The sequence below is a fragment of the Pyxicephalus adspersus genome, chromosome 8 (genome assembly GCF_032062135.1).
Source record: "Pyxicephalus adspersus chromosome 8, UCB_Pads_2.0, whole genome shotgun sequence".
Lineage (NCBI taxonomy): Eukaryota > Metazoa > Chordata > Amphibia > Anura > Pyxicephalidae > Pyxicephalus > Pyxicephalus adspersus.
In genome coordinates this window covers 2606206-2624864 of record NC_092865.1, presented here as the reverse complement: position 1 = coordinate 2624864, position 18659 = coordinate 2606206, and the positions used below count along the sequence as shown (strand labels likewise).

Below are 18659 nucleotides of genomic sequence, written 5' to 3'. Positions count from 1 at the left end.
CAGAGTAAAACAAAACAGGGCACAAAATATGAAACAGTATTTATTTTGTGCTTGCAAAATCCAGGCTTTTTTGAGGGTGGATAGAATGAGAAAATGGTTATATTGTGCCCCTCTTGGGTTAGATTTAATTCCTGCTCATGGGTGGTAGTAAATGAGACAGAAGATGTATTTGAGTAGAGAGAGCACCTTAGACCAGCGGTCTCCAATCGGTGGTCCTCAGCTCTGGACGGTGCACCCCTGACTGGGGTCAGGAGAAGGACTCCACTGGGGGGATGCACCAGCCAGAGCCTCGGACCACGTCCCCCGTACAGTTCCCAGGCCCGCCCACTCTCCCATTGCAGGCTCAGATCTGTGATGGGAAAGTGGTTGGGGTTATGTCATAATGACGGCACTCTGGGGGAGGTTTCTCCCCCCCCCCCCTTTGAGTTAATCCTAGCTCCCCGCCCATGCGCGGTAGGGAGCCGGTGATTTTAGTGGTCTGCAGAACCAAAAAGGTTGGCGAGCACTGCCTTAGACTGTACTAAAGACATAAAGCTATGGTAGGGACATTAGATTTGATATTAGATATGACCTTTTGAGGGACAGCTAGTGACATGACTATGGACTTTGTAAAGCGCTGCCTAGTATGTCGGCACTATATAAATACTAGATAATAACAATAATCACAGATTGGTAGGCCATATATATTATTTTCTTCTCTATTGTCCTTTTTATAGCACCAGAAACATTTATTTTTAGGGAAACATTTATTTAAATATTTATTTTATTGTTTGCATATATCCAAGGACTCTAAAGGCACCTTTCCATCAAATCAAATTCTTCAGTATTGAATAAATTCCTTTATTTAAACATTAAAAACAGACATATACCTATTATCTTTTGCAAATATACAAACAAAATATATCCAGTTTCAACTTTGACGTGTTTTGTAGTCTGCTTCCTCGAGAGTTTTGAGACTTGCATCAGTGTTCAGTTGATACAACTCGTTAAAAACATTCAAAAACATCAACTGCCATAAATTCTGCTACTGTTTGATCTACTGGAGACAGATTGGCAGTGCTGGCATCTGCAGGTGGCCCTGAACTTTGTTCTATATTTTAAAAAGAGCAGCCAAGATGAATTCCTTCAGTATCTCTAAATCATTAAACATACATCTTTTAGGTCTGAATATACTCTCTGTGAAAAGACACTTCAATATTGTGTCAAATGAATCCTAAAAAGGGACATGGGCAGATATATTTAAACAAACGTATAAAAGCCTTATGTTTAACTAAGAAGCATACAGAAAAGAGCAACTGCAAAAGGACGTCCTTATCGAGAGAAGCTTTATCTGAAAACTTCCTACAGATCTGCTTGGCTACTTTGAAAATGATTATAGGATGCCTCATGTGATACCACTCCTCCTATACAAAGCTCAGAACCAATAATAAAGAATGTGGACTTAATGGGCCTGATTTATTAAAGCTTTCCAAGGCTGGAGAAAATACACTGGGTGATCCAGCAAACCTTAAAAATGTAAACTAGAGCTGAAAGCATAAAATTAATTATATATAAATATATAATCTGCTTCACTAGCAAAACAGGAATTGAAATTTCTTGCCACTGGTGGTTTCAGATAAAATTATCTCTTTTAGCCCGTAAAAGATTTTTATGCAGAGTTCCTGGAAGAATCGAACTCTCATTAATAAGGATAGATAAAATCAGAGCAAACAATTATCAGAGCGGAATACAAAAACCTAAGGTGTCACAGCCTCTCTGTAAACCCTTCCAATGATACATGGAGTTGGCTGATCCTTATTTTTGTATTACTAGCAGAAGGTTATCAGGTTGGCCAATTAATCAGACAATGCAATACCATCTTTTGGAGCTGCTGCATGGAACACACTTATTAACATCTACCTGTAGCAATGATAACCTTAGCAGACTCTCCCGGGTATTCAGTAACGGGTGCTTGCATATCTCAGGAACATTTCATAAGCACTTGTGGTCTTTCATTTGCAAGTCAGTTTTTAGGTGGCTCCATGCCACTTTTCCAGCTTTGTTATTCATGTGTGAAGTCATCACAATATGGAGACAGCAGTGGTTGGGCCGAAATGCTGACTTCCTAGCAGTCACAGGGAACCAGTCATCCATTCATTCAAAAGACATATCTAGCAAAAGGTAATCAAATACATCTCAACTTGTTCTGTAATAATAATGACCTTTCCCTACTCATCATGCTTACTCAGCTCTAAGAATTGACAAAGTTTCATGGATGGGTAGCCAAACATCTTCAACATGAACAGATCAAGTCGATTGGGGTTGAACAAGTACTATTGGATATACTGTGCCATGGGTAAACCTTCACCTTGGATAAACGTATCCAGCATGCGCGATAATGTTGTTGATCCATGTTATTTAAAATACCTTGTTACCAGAAACCTCAGTGAACCTCATGTGTGCAATGGCTGGGTCTGTTTTATGAACTGGGATGCACATCTTTCACTCTCACTTCGTCACAGTGCACCAATGAAATTCACCCTTTGCAGTAGGGTCTCCATCTGATAGTTGACTTTGAGAAAATTCATTTGGAATACCAAGTTAGTGGATGAAAAAAAAAAAAGCAGAGAAATGGTTATCAGTCAAAAATGTTCTATATAAAAGTAGTGTTGGGTTGATAATACTTTATCCACCTAATTAGGGATTTAGTATACCGATAAAGCTACTGTACGGAGGGAAAAAAAATCCAAACGTGGCAACTGCTGTTGTACTGGTGTCGAGCCCCTTTACAATCTCTAAAGCAATGTTTCCTAAAAACACACATCTGCCATAATGTTCAGATATGGGGTTTTTTTTTTTACCTTTTACAGTTTTACCTCAATCATTTCAGTCATAAGCTATCCTGCATTTTCCCTCTCCTGGCTTGCATTAAACACTCACCCCATCTGTCTCATTATTTAGTTCCCTTACCTAGTGAACAGCTTATTCATCAATACTTTTTGTGCAAGCAAGCTACCTACAAAATGTAGTTTGCTCCTAAGCATTTCCATGCATCTGCAATGAAGGCACATCAGTCATTTTGTGAGAGACAGCAGGATGTCTACAGTGGGTATTTTCTGGAATACATCTGCTGGAAATGGGAACCATTCAATGGAACTATGGTCCATAGTGGGGCAACAGACATCCAAATTCCTGGTATCTAATCTCACAAGGACATTGGCTGGCAGGGAGATGAGTAAATTATCTCTTTTTTTTTTTGCAAGGAGATTTCAACTTGATTTTTTAGTAACCTGACAAGTTCTTTCTCTAAGTTCTGGAGTTCCTAGGGCACCACAAAGCACAACTAGGCACAACTAGACAAAGACATTTAGTAATATACAGGATAATACTGAAAATTATGTAGTACAGTGGTACCTCAGTATAAGTCCAACTTGGTATTCTTCCTGTTTGTACACGGAAAAATTTGCTTGGTATACAACCTTTGCGCTAGAACTTGTATGGGTCAAAATGAGTCATAACACCGCGCCCTACCCTTATTTACATCTCTCGAGACAAAGCCACGACTGCCCACAAGCATCAGTACACCAGTTGCTACCATTCAGTGAACAACCCGCGCTATGACGCTATACCTAGTAGGCACTCGACTCTTCTCAGCAAGGTAAAGTGAGGTTTTATTTTAATTTATTTTATCTAATTGCTTTTGTAGTTATGTATTTTAGTATTAAACAGTGTTTAAATTATTTTATACAGCCCCATCAATGTATAATATGCCAATAACAATAGGATTTTTTTGCATGGGAACAGATTAGTCATTTTCCTTTTATTTCTTATGGAAAAAATCCAAGGTTCAGGAACGGATTAAGGACTTATACCAAGGTACCACTGTTGTTTGGTTTGGCAGCTTTATCTTCCAGCCACAGTCATGTGACTCCAATGCACCATCTCCATGTTCCCAATGATGGTCGTGTAATGTGAGGGACCTCTTGACAGCCATTAGTTCTCATTATAACTAGAATTACACAGTAACCCCCATAAAAGCTTCTTTTTAGGCACAGGGCAAGTTAAACAACATGCTAAGTATGCATTTTATCACACTCGCTTGTTTAACAGCCATATAAATTGCGGCTCATAAGCGAGATTCGAAAAAAAAAAGAAACTCAAGGATGCTCGTCGGCCATCTCATTCAGTTCTGGCCTTTAGATATTTATAGTCTGTCACATGGATCATAAAGGAAGCTGTTGATCTGCATAAAGCATGCTTGACACTCAGGGTGCTTTGATTGCCCACCCTGAATTTTCCACCCTGATAAGAGAGTTCGGGTGTGTTGATAGAGAGCTGGAAATAACGTATTGGAACAGTTACCTTGTCCGCGTGTGTTAATGTGCCTTTTACCTTGAAGGATTGACTCTGTTCTGCCGCGCTAATGAGCTGATTTCTTACAGCCTGTTGCAGGGAGCTGTTTATGGAGGAGAGAATTAGCATTAGCGCCGTGTATTTTGGGAATACAAGCAAATTAAGGCAACTCACAAGCTACCAATTGATTATAGAAAGATTGAGGCCTGGCATTGAGGGGGGTGCCTGGTGAACATAAAAATATACTGAACAGTGCTTAGGATGACCTAACAATAAGATGGAAAATGCGGATCTTTAATGTAGAGCCATTTTCCTCAATAAAGGTCTCTGTGTGAGAAGTCTGATGAGGTTAGCGATCTGTCTGATAGTGACTTTGATTTGATTGGTGCCACACCAGATCCAGTACTTCTGCACACAACTATTTTACTAATCCATGAGCTGAAACAAAGCAACAGAGAGACAAAGTTAAACCGTATTATTATTCAGCGGTTTCTCTGTGTCCACTCATTTCCTGTACACATAATTAGCATATTGCATTTTTTCTAGTGTTATATAGTGTTGGCCTATTCACATTCATCTCCGCCTCCCTAGGATCATACGGCAGTGTTCTCCCCACCTCTTTTAAGCCGGGCGCACCACTTGGCACTTTTCAGCAATCATACATCTGGATTTTGGGTGATTACTGAAAAGTTGGGTCCCAATGCTGGGGCACTGGACAGTTGGGGCATAATAAAAAGATGATGAAAAATGGAACGGTGTAAGGGGTGGTAGAAGCCCAACAGAATTATAGAGGTTACTGGATTCTCATAGGAATACAAAATGTGTTACCCCATACACTTTTTTTTTTTTACCACCCACCTACAGCTTCTCCCCAACCAGCTAAAGTGTATGTAAACCCTAAGGTCTAGTACATACCGACACATCTGCTGCCAATTCTGATCATATTTCTGATCAATAATTAAATGTCTGAAAACACAAAACACATGTTGGATATCGTTGGCGGGGTTGGGCAAACCATTGGACTTACCCAGTGAGGAATTACCCATTCAATACACTTCAAATGGCTTGTGCAGTTTTCATTAATATTTACCAACATGTCTGATTAGTCTGCATTTGGTCGAAAGAATGGTTGGCCTTTGAAGTCACTTTTAGATTTGGTCATTCTATCATGCTCCCTTGGTAATGTCAAATATGTAAATCAATAGTGTTTCATTATATCTCTTAGTTGCAAAGCAATACATGTTGACCCTGAATTTAGTGATACCTACCTTTGATGCATTCTGTATCAGTTACATTGTTTCTAATTCTCTCTGCCAACAAAAGAACACTAATACAGTGTTCCCCCTGGTCCATTTTAACTGGGCCTACCACCCAGCACTTTTCAGTAACCTGGCTGTTTTTGGGTGGTTACTGAAAAGTCAGGTCAATACTGGGGCCACCATTTGCCTACAGCATCTTTCCAACCAAGCCTATAAAATCTGGGCAGAACACTGCCAATGCTATGGAGATATGGTGTCCTAGTGTCCCAGGGTGACCACACTGCACTTCCATTATTACAGTACAGTGAGTGAACGTTGTCTGTCCTGGACAGAAATTTTAATGGCAGGATTACCACATGAAGTTCAAGAAAAAATAAAAAAGCTTAAAAAAGTAAGGCTATTGTTGCATTTGTGGTTACTGCTTCCTCATGCCACCGCACTGCTTCCTTGGATGAGACACTACATGTAGTGTGGCATCTAATAGCGAATAAATGGTTGCAGCAGTAGGTGGTTCAGTACTGCTCACTGCCACTTGTTGTCATATATGACAGTAGTGCCGGGGGCTGAGCAGAGGGCAAGGTGGCAGCCACATGGGAGCCCTTGTTCCCGCTGCAGGTAAGGATCTAGCCTAATGCAGCCACCATATCCAAGGACTGAAGCTGCAATATATTACATTTTTGGTCTTTGGTTTAGATGCAGTTTAAACCCACTCATGGCAGCCTCTATGCTGCCAATCCAAACTGAATCCACTTCTTTTGTCACTTGTCAATAGAGTTCTCTCCTAATATGTGTTACATGGACATTATCACACAAGGGCAGGTAGGCCATTATGAGTATAGGATATGGTTAATAGTAAGACATAAATAGGTGATTGCTTATTTCAGAAAATGATGAGGGATGGTAATGTGTGTCCATGCATAAAATGAAACAATTTGTATGAACAAATGACATCATCTAATTAATTTGAGTAATTACATCTTCTAATTGATATACTTTGGGGGGAAAGGCAGCTGAGACTGGCTATCTAATGAGCAAACTTAACAGGTCGAATCTACACAAATAAATATACAATATATATATATAAACAATTATTTCAATTATTATTTTTTGTATGGATTATAGAAGGGTTAGAATCCTGGTCAGATTTGTATTGCTGGTTGTGTGTTCGATGGAGAACACAGAAAAATACCTTAATTGTTCTAATAATTATATTCACAATGGAGATATCTAAAATTTGAGTTGTCAGGAAAACTAGTTAAGAGAAAATCATGCCGCAAGGACACTTGATCTAGTGCTGTGTAAGAGAATATTTCCCTCCTCTTCTGTATCTTGAGACATGTAAATGTCTTAAATTGGACCCGACAATAAAATTATACAAATAATAAAGTTTTTAACCATATGCTACAGTCTAAAACTAGAAAAAGAACATTTTCTTTCCTTGCCGATAAAGTTATTACTGTTAACCTTTAAGCAGAACTAAATCCAGGGTATACTAACCTGTCCTCATTCCAATGTGAGTGTCACCACCGTCTCCCTTCTTTTCTTCCCAATCTCGGTTTTTGACCATTTTGATTGGCCAGGCGGTTCCAGCACCACCAAGGGTAGACGGGATATCCGGGTATCCCTGACAAGAAGACAAGAAATGAATGGGTGGTGATCAGGCAGGTGAGAATATTTATTGAGGAAGGGGCATCACCTGTCTGGGATCTGCCTGAAACCAAATTTAAAAAAGCCAGAGAACTGGCTGCCTACATGCAGACTGTTTATTTCTAATTGAAACTTCATATGTTGTTAAATGAAATGGAGAGGAACAGTAGTTAGTATCCACCTATGCTTGTATTTAACTTTTATTCACAGAGTATCTGACCCGGCGACGGTTATAGTATACGGAATCGGTGTATTACAAAAGGGTTACAAAAGGACTGGATTTGGGACAGATAGTTACCAGAGGCAATAGCACAGCTTGGGGTCTATTTATAAAGCAATGAATCTGACATTCACTGAAACATTTTTCAGTGGAAAATCCTCCAGGTCAATGTATTTCAATTAATATTATTATTATTATTAATAAACAGGATTTTTATAGCGCCAAACATATTATGCAGCGCTGTACATTAAATAGGGATTGCAAATGACAGACTAATACAGACAGTGATACAAGAAGAGAGGACCCTGCCCCGAAGAGCTTACAATCTAGTAGGTGGGGGAATTTCACACACAATAGGATGGGAGATATGTAGTGGTGGGAAGTAGTGATGGTTTCAAAAGAAATAAGAAGATCGGTAGGCAAGTTTGAAAAAATGGGTTTTGAGCGCTCTTTTAAATGAGCTGAAAGTAGGAGCAAGCCGAATAGGATGAGGAAGACCATTCCAGGGAGTTGGGGCAGCTCTAGAGAAGTCTTGTATCCGTGCTTCTGATGAGGTTATGAGTGAGGAAGTCATTAGTAGGTCATTGGAGGAGCGGAGAGAGCGACAGGGGAAGTAATTTTTTACCAAGTCAGAAATATAAGTGAAATGGAAGCCAATGGAGAGAACTACAAAGAGATGAAGAGGAGCGAGGGAAGGATGGATGAGTCTGGCTGCAGCATTCATGATAGATTGTAGAGGAGAGAGTCGGGTTAGTGGAATACTAGGATGTTACAGTAGTCCAGACGGGAGATGATAAGAGCATGTACAAGGAGTTTGGTGGTCTCGGGACAGGCAGAGGTGGATTTTGGAGATGTTGTGTAGGTGAAAGTGACAGTAATTATTATTTTTACCTAGTAATTATATAGATTCACAACGTTCATAGTCATGTCACTAGCTGTCCCTCAAAGGGGCTCACAATCTAATGTACCTACCATAGTCCGTTAACCGAATCATATGTTTTTGGAATGTGGGAGGAAACCGACAGGGAGAACATTTAAACCTCATAAAGATCTGGTCTCCTGACCAAGAGCTAGCGCTGCAAAGGCCTGAGTGCTAACCTCTAAACCACCATTCTGCTCTGTATTTAGGTAATGAATTATCTACTAGGGCATGTTTCAGTTAATATCAAATTCACTGCGTTATAAATAAACACCCTAGATCTGGGAGACATTCACAAATATTTCAGACAGATAGGAGAGGCTGGGCTGAATGCAAGTTAATATTGGCAGATCCATTGTACAATACCAGCCCCAAACAGTATGCACATATACAATCACAGATGGTTCCACAAATAAGAAGGAGAATACAGGGGCAGAGACACAAACTGATACAAAGAAACATAAAGCCAGCAGAGGGAAAAAAAAAAGCCAATGAAGATGTAGACCGAAAGGATAGCAAAGGAAAGAACGCAAAGATGGCACATTGAATCCCTACTGATCCATAAAGATCCAAATAAAAAAAAATAAATAAAAATTACATCCCTAATCATTTGCAAAGTGACCCCTGTATATTTATTTTATTATTAAATATTTTCTTTTATTAACTTCTACCAAACATTGGCCCAAGTTTGCATATGTGTGGCCTTTAAGGCTGTATTTGGCTCCTCAGGGGCAGGTACAAATGCAAATGGTTTTGCATTGCATTTATACATCGTTGATTTTATCAGCATATTATAAGGGAATAAAATTTCAGTTTCAAAGTTACAGCCTTATTGAACTTCACTACGTAACTATTTTAGTTTTTTCTACAAACACTTACTTTGTGTTACTGCGGCTCAGTTATACGGTTGATTTGCAGCATCTTTATTTTAGGTTAGCAGAGGTTAATGTACCTTCTTGGGAGAATTGTGAATTTACTGGGTTTTGAACGCATTTAATGAAAGGCTTCCTCTCTAACTGACCAAACACTCTGCGATCTGCAGACTCCTGACATTTTCACAGCAATAAGATTTTGCAAATGGCAAGTAGAGCAGGAGGGGTGCGGGTGTTCAGTTTCTAATGCACATAAGAAAAGGGACAATTGCTGAAAATTATACATGTATTAGATTTTCTGAATGTGAGTGCCTAGACCCTTCTAAAGTTCAGCTTGTATTTTTTTGTTCCTGATCTAACGGAGTCGGAGCCTTGGTTAAACATAGCTGCCTATTATTTAAAATACCAATGAAAAATGTTTTGTGTTTTTTTTCACCCGAAACTGTTTCTGTGTACCTGTACAAGTATTTCTGCTTTGAATAAAGAAGAGCCTTGCTTGGATTAAGTAGGTTTTCTTTTTTACATTTTAAAGTATATTGACTTTTTAGCCTGTCAAGGACAGCTGTATATCCGTGCCACATCCAATTTTAACCTACAGAATTCCTTCATAAAACCCCCATGGACTTTTATCAATAAAATATTAATAAAATACAATTTAATATTAAACACTTTGATTATTTAAAAAATTATAAAATACAATTTGTTATAAAAAAACAGATATATCTTTCATATTCAACTGATAATATACATATCCAGTCTCAATTTTCGACGCGTTTCACAGAATATGCTACTTTAGGAATTGTGACACAGGTATCAAAGTTGAAATGATAAAAACATTGAAAAACATTCACTGTCATCCATTCTGGAGATGGTACATTTCCTAAAGGAGACAGATAGGCAGCATTTGCATTTGTTGACACCCCTCAGCCTTCCTTTTATTGTATTATAGGTAGGCCAAACAGATCATTTCTCCAAAGTCATCCATATTCTTAACGTCTCTCTCAAATTTGTTTCATTCTATTTGCTGATTGGTATTGTCACACTTTTCGCAGTGTTCCCCATAGGATATTTAGTGACTGGGGTTGTTGGCAGATCACATTGAATATGAAAGATATATCTCTGTTTTTAATATTAAATAAATAATATTTTATGACTTTTTTAAGTCCAAGCAAAATAACTAATGAAAAATATATTGATTACATATTTTAATGGATTTACATTCCCCTATGTATATACTTTTACAAAAGATTTATAAACATTCTTAGTACAGAAAAATACCCTGCTGGAAATCCATTAGGCTCCTACTTTTCTGTATTGGTGCTCTGTCCAAAGGGAATCTTTGTACCATACAGAACACCCGCTCTATTATGGGGATGTTGTGTGGTCCCCTCCTAGTGTGGCAACCCTTTATTCAGGTTATTTACAAAAGTCCATACTCTAACTGCTCTTGTAAGGGGGGCATTTTTTAAAAATTTTACATCCATAGCATTCCCTATCCTTTAATGTTATGAGGCAGAGTTTTGACTAAAGCATTAGACTACATGTTGGCAGTTTGCTAGCCATTGAAGCACCAGTCAAAATACTTACCATATGGGGAAAGAAGTGTCCTTGAAAGTGTTAGGTAAGGCTTATTGTGTCAGAGGTTCCGTGCTCTGCGCCACCGCAGTATCCCACACTGTTTATTCTTTCCAGCAATGTCACTTGCAGTACAAAGAACAAAGAAATTAGAGCACCTCCTGCTTCCCTTTAACCGTGCACACTGAGATGTACCTTCTCGGCATCCCCAGCACATATTCTGAGACTGTGAACAGCTGAAGGAGATTTCGGGAGCAGATTAGTCCCTGGCTCAATCCTGCACTGCCATTGGCCACTGGGATTTTATAACCTCTTTGCTCTCATTACCCAGGTGCCTGTTGTAGTGTTAAGCTGGGCTGACTTGCGGCTGGTGTTTATCTGATTTACTGTTGCTGACTTTGCCTGTTCCGGACTCTTGGATTGTATGCAGTCTGGACTGACGTTTTGCCTGTGACTCTGACTCTGCTTTGTGTTCCTTTTGAATTCCTCTTCTGGTGGACAGATTACCTGTGAATGACCTCTGGCTCTGTATTCTGGACTTGTCTGTGCTGGAATCTTGGTACTGAATTATCCATGGGCTCCTGGTCCTCTATCATTCCTTCGCCAGACACCATCCCTTGCACACAAATGTCCTGGTGGCAACTGTGTGCTGGGACAGCGTAACTACCCTCACGAGGCGGAGCAGGGGTTGCTATAGGTGAGGAGTGCAGTGTTAGATGGGGGGACTGGCGTCTGGCAAAGTACCATTTCTGGACCAGGGCATTACAGAAAGTAAAAAAAAATGTCCTAGAGGAATCCAAATGTAGGTATATCTAAAGGTTACATTTTTATTTTACATTTTGGATTTACAAGGAAAAAGTTTAAATCTCTGTATTGGAAACACTACAGGAAGTGTGAACAAATCTCTGTTTTTTAAATCAACTATTGAAGAATGAAGAAAGAGACAGTGACAATGTACCAAGTGATAAGCACAAGCTGTGATCACATCATGGTACAATTCATAAGCGATCTACCCCAAGAAGGAATAGCAGTCACTACTGAATCACAAGTTCATAGAAAGTGAGCAGTGTAAGGTTTACAATAAACAATTTGTTTGCTAAGTGAGCAACTATGCCTGCTGTTTCTATGCCACTGGAAGCAGGAGGGGAGGAAAGAAAATGGTATGAGGAAACAGAGAGGCATTTGGAGACCCTACATTGAAGAGAATAGAGGTCTGGTGCAATGACAATGGAACTAAACCCTTGGTAGGTGGTGAGCTTCTGCTATAATCGGCAAGTATGCACAGCATGTGCAACCACCCTGCGGCGATGACAATTCCAGGACCTGTCATTGCTACATCTTGGAAGGCACCATTTTCGCCGCCAGCTCCATGGCAGACTTGATGAAAGCTAGTGATGATGTAACTGCTGCATATTACATTTCCCCTGGAAGCATTGCATGTCTCTTTTGTCAATTAGTACTACCCCCTGGTGACTTTTTTTTGTTTTGTGAGTTTAGGCCCAAGGAGAGAAGAATTCACTGATTATAGTAAGACTAAAAGAGGTGGCTATGGGATTGTGGAAGGTTTAGCCTTCCAGATACGGATATTCCACATTTTTTCATAGCTGGTAGGACATTCTCTGTGATCAGTGACTAGCTTTTTTTTAGGACAGGGCATTGTGTAGTTTAACCAGTGATGAAGCTACAGACCCGTGGGCATGGGTACGGAATTGGGTCCTGGCCCTTCCACAGTTTGAACAATTCTATGGCATCTCTAATCTGGCTACAGATCCAGGGGCTCCAGTACTAATTTGTGACACAGCCCCTACCGCTTACAGTAATGGTGCACACAGGAAAGCATCCTTGAATCATATTCTCCTTGTCACATTAGCCCCCCTCCCTTGTATACATTACATTTCCTCCACCCTCAAAATGAGAGCCCTTCCTTCATCTGGACCCCCTCTCCTTCACCTCAGAGTCCACTTCTTATGTTATACTGTCTGCTTTGCATCAGAACTTCCCCAAGCCAAAAACAGATTACTTCTCCTGGTTCTGTGCACAACAGGGAGCAGCAAAGCATAAGGCGGGCCCCTACTTGCCCTCTGAAGTAAGGGGCCCAGTCTTGATTAAGACCTGTGCACCCCCTGTTCGTACATCACCAAATTTAATGCATAGAGCAGGTTTACATGAATAGGGCTAATCCTAGCTTTCATACACCTGAGGGGTAAATTGTATAGGACAACCAATTCGATCATGAATTAACTTTAGAATTTTCTTCACAGAAGTTGCATTCCTATAGAGGATATAGAAAGAAACCTATAGGATCAAAACTTTAGGGGAAAATATATGCCTGAAAATTGAGATCTGACGTTCTAGTGCACACAAAGACGTCCAAAGGGTGTTAATTAATTAATTACTTAATTTTCACAAAAAGCCTTGAGTTTGCTGGAGTTCTACTGGTGTCATCATAGGAAGATTTCCCGTCTATATCTGCTCTAGTAACAGCTATATATTTTGGACAATGGTCACCAGGATAGACAAAGGGGGATCAATGTCCATAGTGGGATGCAGACAAATTTGTCAGGTGTTTTAGTTTCCCCTAACATGAACTAAAACAAAAGTTTAGCTATACATTGTGATAATTTCCAACGAAAAAAAACTGGCATAAAAATGATAAGTTGTGTGAAAACTAAGAGAGAATCTAATGCAAAAATGTTTTCACACATAACTATTCTTGTTGATGTCTACCATATTGTGCTAAATGTGGCTGAGCAATGGAGGTGCCATAGCTGGTCCAACCCAATGTAAGATTTCAAAATCATCAAGCTCCTTGTTAACACAAAATAAAACTGTAAATTATGCTGGGTGGTTTGGAGTTTTTACTTTGTTTTTTTTTATATAGGACATGCATCATTTCTTAGATCTCTTTTTTTTGCCTCCCTGCCAGCTGTCAAATGAAGCTGACAAACAGCAGCCTGCTAACTGTGCAATGTGACTAAATCGAATTGTATCAGCATATGGTTTGGTCAATCAAATTATGCTAAATAAGACAATATTATTTTTTTAGCTGCTCTAGAAGGAGCAATCTGCCGATGGAGCCAGTTCTGAAACATAACTTCCCTAGATAGATATCTGTCTTGAGTTTGACAAATGACTGATGCAAAAGCATTATCCAGGAACGTTGTCAAGATGCAGTTACTGATCGAGAAGCATCACAAAGGGACTTTAAAGAAGACCAAGACTGTGGAAGATGTGCCAGAAAAAAAGGCAAGCGGTTGGCAAAAGACAAGTCACCAGAATTTCTTGTAGACTCCCTGTAACTGACTGTTTCTGATTACTGACTCACTATGCCTTCTTCTTCACTGCACAGAGCCAACCTTTATAAAGGATCAGGGATTTGCTTCCTTATGTCAGAGCTGCCCCTCCAACAACTGGAGAGATAATGATAAATCACAGAACCAGAGAATAAATAAAGCAGAAGCAAGGAGATCCTCCTCAGGTACAGCTTCCTCTCCAGCAAGGAGAACGTAGACCAGCACAGTAGTGATATTACCAAATCTCACTCCAAACCTGGTGAGACTAGCATTCAGAGACAGCATTGCCTTGCATGATCTCATTTTGGGAGCTGTTCCCATAGGAGGCAAGCAGATCAATAAAACTAGTCAACAGGATTGCTTTCAGGCTCCTTGCAATCATTAATTCAGATCTCCTGTCTTGCCTCTTTTATGTAATGTATCACTGTGTGAAGGGTGGCCAACTGACTAGGGGAGCTGGGTTTTGCTACCTCATGCCAGGGGTTACCCCTTATGTCTAATGGTCCAATGATTGGTGGTGTAATATTCAAGAAGAGGTGGAAGAAGATTGGAGAATGAATCAAGCAGAAGCAATGACATTCTTGCACTGTAAGTCCTCAGGTACAGCTTCCTCTCCAGCAAGGAGAACAGTGAGCAAGCACAGTGGAGAACACAACTAAATCTCATCCCAGATCTGTTAAGACTGTAAGCAGTATCTTAGAGAATTTCATACTGCAGATATACTGACATGAGACTACAGAACAAGGGTGTCTGGTACTAAAATATGAACTGGTATTTTTAGGAAGCTTTTAGACTTTTCCTTGCATAAAAATGGCTTTTCTGTGATAGACCACAGTGTCCCCAGTGATTTACATAAATTGATTCCAATATTTCTATAGAGTCTAGTAGCATTAAAAACACCACAGTTCCCAGCGGAGCTAACAATGGAAGAAGTGTTGGGATTGAAGAAATATAGGCTGTTAATTTAGCACTGCGTATTATTCTTTTGCAAGGGATATGAATAGTGTAAAGCTTGTGTTGACATCAATCGTCCAATTACATGCCAATCGTCCAATTACAATTACATTCTTGATTACCTTGCTCCTGATTGGGTGTTCATTGCAAACTAGATTTTCACTGCATTCACTAAGTGAATCTCTTACAAGAAGACTACAGGTAGTCCCCGGGTTAAGGACATCTGACATACAGACGCCTCCTAAATACGAACGGGGCTTCCCTGCTCACTGTGTGCAGAATGGAGGCTTGAAGGGGGGAGGGGGCAGTTTGCATGACTTGCAGAAGAAATCTTTTGCTAAACACAGCTGAGGTTGTGGTTGAGGATCTTAGGGGGGTGAGCTCTTTCTGTAGCCTCTTGTAACTCTTTAATGACCAAGAGAAACTCTCCAGTTGTTTCTTTTGCATATCAAAGCACAGCTTGCTCCAGAAGTTAATGAATGTCTAGGCTCCATAAAGATTTTTTTTTGCTTTGTTTCTGTCTCACAGTGGGGATTTTATACAGTAACTGACACCATGCTGCCTAATATTATGTTGAGACTAACATCTGTCCTAATTACATTTATTAAAATAATGTACCTGTTTCGACTTATATACAAATTAAGAACAAACCTACAGTCCCTATTCCCTATGTAACCCGGGGACTACCTGTATTCAGTTTACTATGTGAACAGTATATCAACCTCATAATGTTGATCAGTCTCCGTTTTTACTTTCTTTGCAATGTCAGCATCAGCCTACTTTGACACTTCAGCCAGTGTGCAGTGCACGGCGGGAATCACAGCTGACAACACCGAGTGATATTTAATTGTTAGGAAATAAAGGCATTTGCCAGTTGGGGGTTTGGGGTTTTGACTTGTTACTTTTCAGGATGAATCATTTTCTGATTGATGCTCTGTAAAGACAGTATTATCTATACTCTGGTGTATCTCGAGTGTTATAATAGGCTTGTTATAAATCTGTTCTGTGAAAAAAAAACTATTGACAGATGTATTTCTCGTTAAAAAAAGCTGTCAACCTCTGCTCATGGTATCAAATACAGAAGTGTCTGGGGATGGAGTGTGTTGACAGAAAGAAATGTAATTGTGTTTATTATTCTTCCCCCAAATACTATGACAGGCTAAATAAACTCAGAAATAAAAATAAGCTGAGAGAATAAATGAACTTTCACTTTTTTATTTTAACACCCTTCACATTTAAAAGAAAAAAAAATGATCTTCAGGAATATATAATAGAACTCTGAATTCAATAACACACTAAGTGGATTTTTGTAATGGAGTCAATGCAAGTACCTGAATTTACCTGGTAATATCCACATAAAAGAGAAAGACGCAGCACACAGACTCAAGCAGTTCAGTTGGGGGCGTGCAGATTGTAGGAGAAATTAGACAAACTCGCCAGTCTGCTGCTTCTCCTTTACCCTCCAATCACAGGCTGGAGGACCCCTTCAACCCAACAAATCTGAAGATATCCAGTGGCAAGAAAGTACTGCAGGAAAGGGATATAGTGTAGTCTAATTTTTAGGAAGTAGATTTTTTTAAACCATTAATATGTTTGCTGTAAGCTGTTTTTATTTTAACAAGCTTTCTCTATATTTTCTAATGTATTAGCTATAAAGATCTGTAGGCTAGAACTCTCAACGTAATGTTGTTGTCTGTTAAAGAGGTCCTGTACTGTGGAAGCTATGGCTTTCAAAAGGGAGTCGTCAGTATTGTCTTTGTTTTCCCTGCAGCTGTTCTTTTCCCCATTACTGACTTACTATGTCTTTTTCTTGTTCGGTTCTTTTAAGGGGGTCTTCAAACGGACCATCAGAGATGAGATAGTAGGTTCAAATTGAAAGCAGATTTATTGTGCAGAGAGAAAATCAAATGCTTAGCAGGTAAAGCATAGAAAGTTTGATTGATACAGGGCAATACATAAATCTTTATAGGAATACAGCGTCATTCCCCAAAGGGAAGGCCTATAATGTCATCAAGCAAAAAGATCCAAAAACATATACTGGGAAGTCCAAATAAGTACAATAGTCCATAAACAGTTAATGGGGTGGTAGTGTCCATGGTGGACCTTTTGACACAGAAGAAATGTCTACTCTTATCTCTTTCTATATATCAGCCGTTAGTTGCCATCCGTCTGTTCCATTCACAATGGTTTATCACAAGTTCCTAATCAATCAGATTATCTGTAGCATTTCAAACGGTCTCTAAATCATAGGTTTCTTTGTGTAGGCGGCAATGACACTGCAAAGCAACATAGTATTATAAGTTTTTCATATAAGCAATATACTTTATAATCTATATACAGACCCCCTAAATTTTCTTCTCATTTTATACTGGGTAGAAGAGCAGGGCTTTGCTTCCTATTGTCAGAGCCGACGCCATGATGACCGATGATCAGTTGGCCGATGGAAGAATAATGAAGCATCAGTAAAAGAAGTGGAACACAGAATCAAAGAATTGATTTAAAAAGTAGGAAGATCCTTGCACTGCCGGCTCTCAGGTAGAGCTTCCTTTCCAGCAAGGAGATCAATGAGCAGCACAGGGGTGGCCACACCAAATCTCACTCCAAATCCAGTGAGACCAACAGAGACAGCAGTGCAATAAATAATTTCACACTGTAGTTATACTATGATGCTATAGAGAAGAAGTGCCTGCACATAAGAAGAACATTGGTATTTTGCAGAAAGGATTTTTAAAAAGATAAATTTTTCAGCGATGTACTTCTAATAAAGTAGATCAGTATTTCTCATCTAGGGTTCTGTCCAAGCCTATGGTTCCTCCAGAGGTTTGAGCAATAAGCAGTTTGTGCCTTTCAAGTCAGTTTAAGTGACACCAATGATCTCTTTGGCTATCTGTAAGGATGATATTCTTCTCAATGGCCATCAATGCAAGAGGAATTCTTCCTACTGACCTCCACACTAATGTACTGTGAGCTGTGTATATAATATTTATGACAAGGGTTCCATGAAGACCTGAAAGTTATTTTAAGGGTCCCTCCATGTTAAAAACATTGAAAAAGCCTAAAGTAGATGTTGCCCACACAAGTGCCTCCTTGCATTTTGGAAAGGAACAGTAAAAAACATCAATTATGTAGCAATGCAAAGAAGGAAGCAGAGGCTTCAAATGTAATTAACAAAAATGTCTTCTCAATGAACAGACATAATTACAATATGTTCACAGTAACTATGTTTATGAAACATTCACACACTAAAAATCATTATTTACACCAAGATAATCTGTTTAAAAATAACTAAAAAGACTTTCCATTCCTTTTATATTGCCAGATTGATTAGAATCAGCAGGAACAGGTACTTTCATATAAAGCAGTGAATTGCTTTACTGCTAATTTGGATGGTTTTCTAACAAATGAGCAAACGATGGCTATATAACAATGGGGGCTATTTTGCATATAGAAAAGGTTGGAAAAGATTGGAGGAAATTTACCCCTCATCTTAAATAATTTGGGATATGTTTTACAAGTCACATGTGTGAGGTTACTTCCAAGCATCTGTTATGTGAGAACCTAATTGGTTAGCAAAGTTTTATTTTGCAG

At 39.3% G+C, this 18659-nt stretch overlaps 1 protein-coding gene across 3 annotated transcripts in view; it reads left to right on the top strand.

Moving 5' to 3' along the window:
* PTPRF (protein tyrosine phosphatase receptor type F) overlaps positions 1-18659 on the top strand; it is a 552192-nt gene that overhangs the window by 120693 nt on the left and 412840 nt on the right. The gene's annotated exons all lie outside the window — the stretch shown is intronic.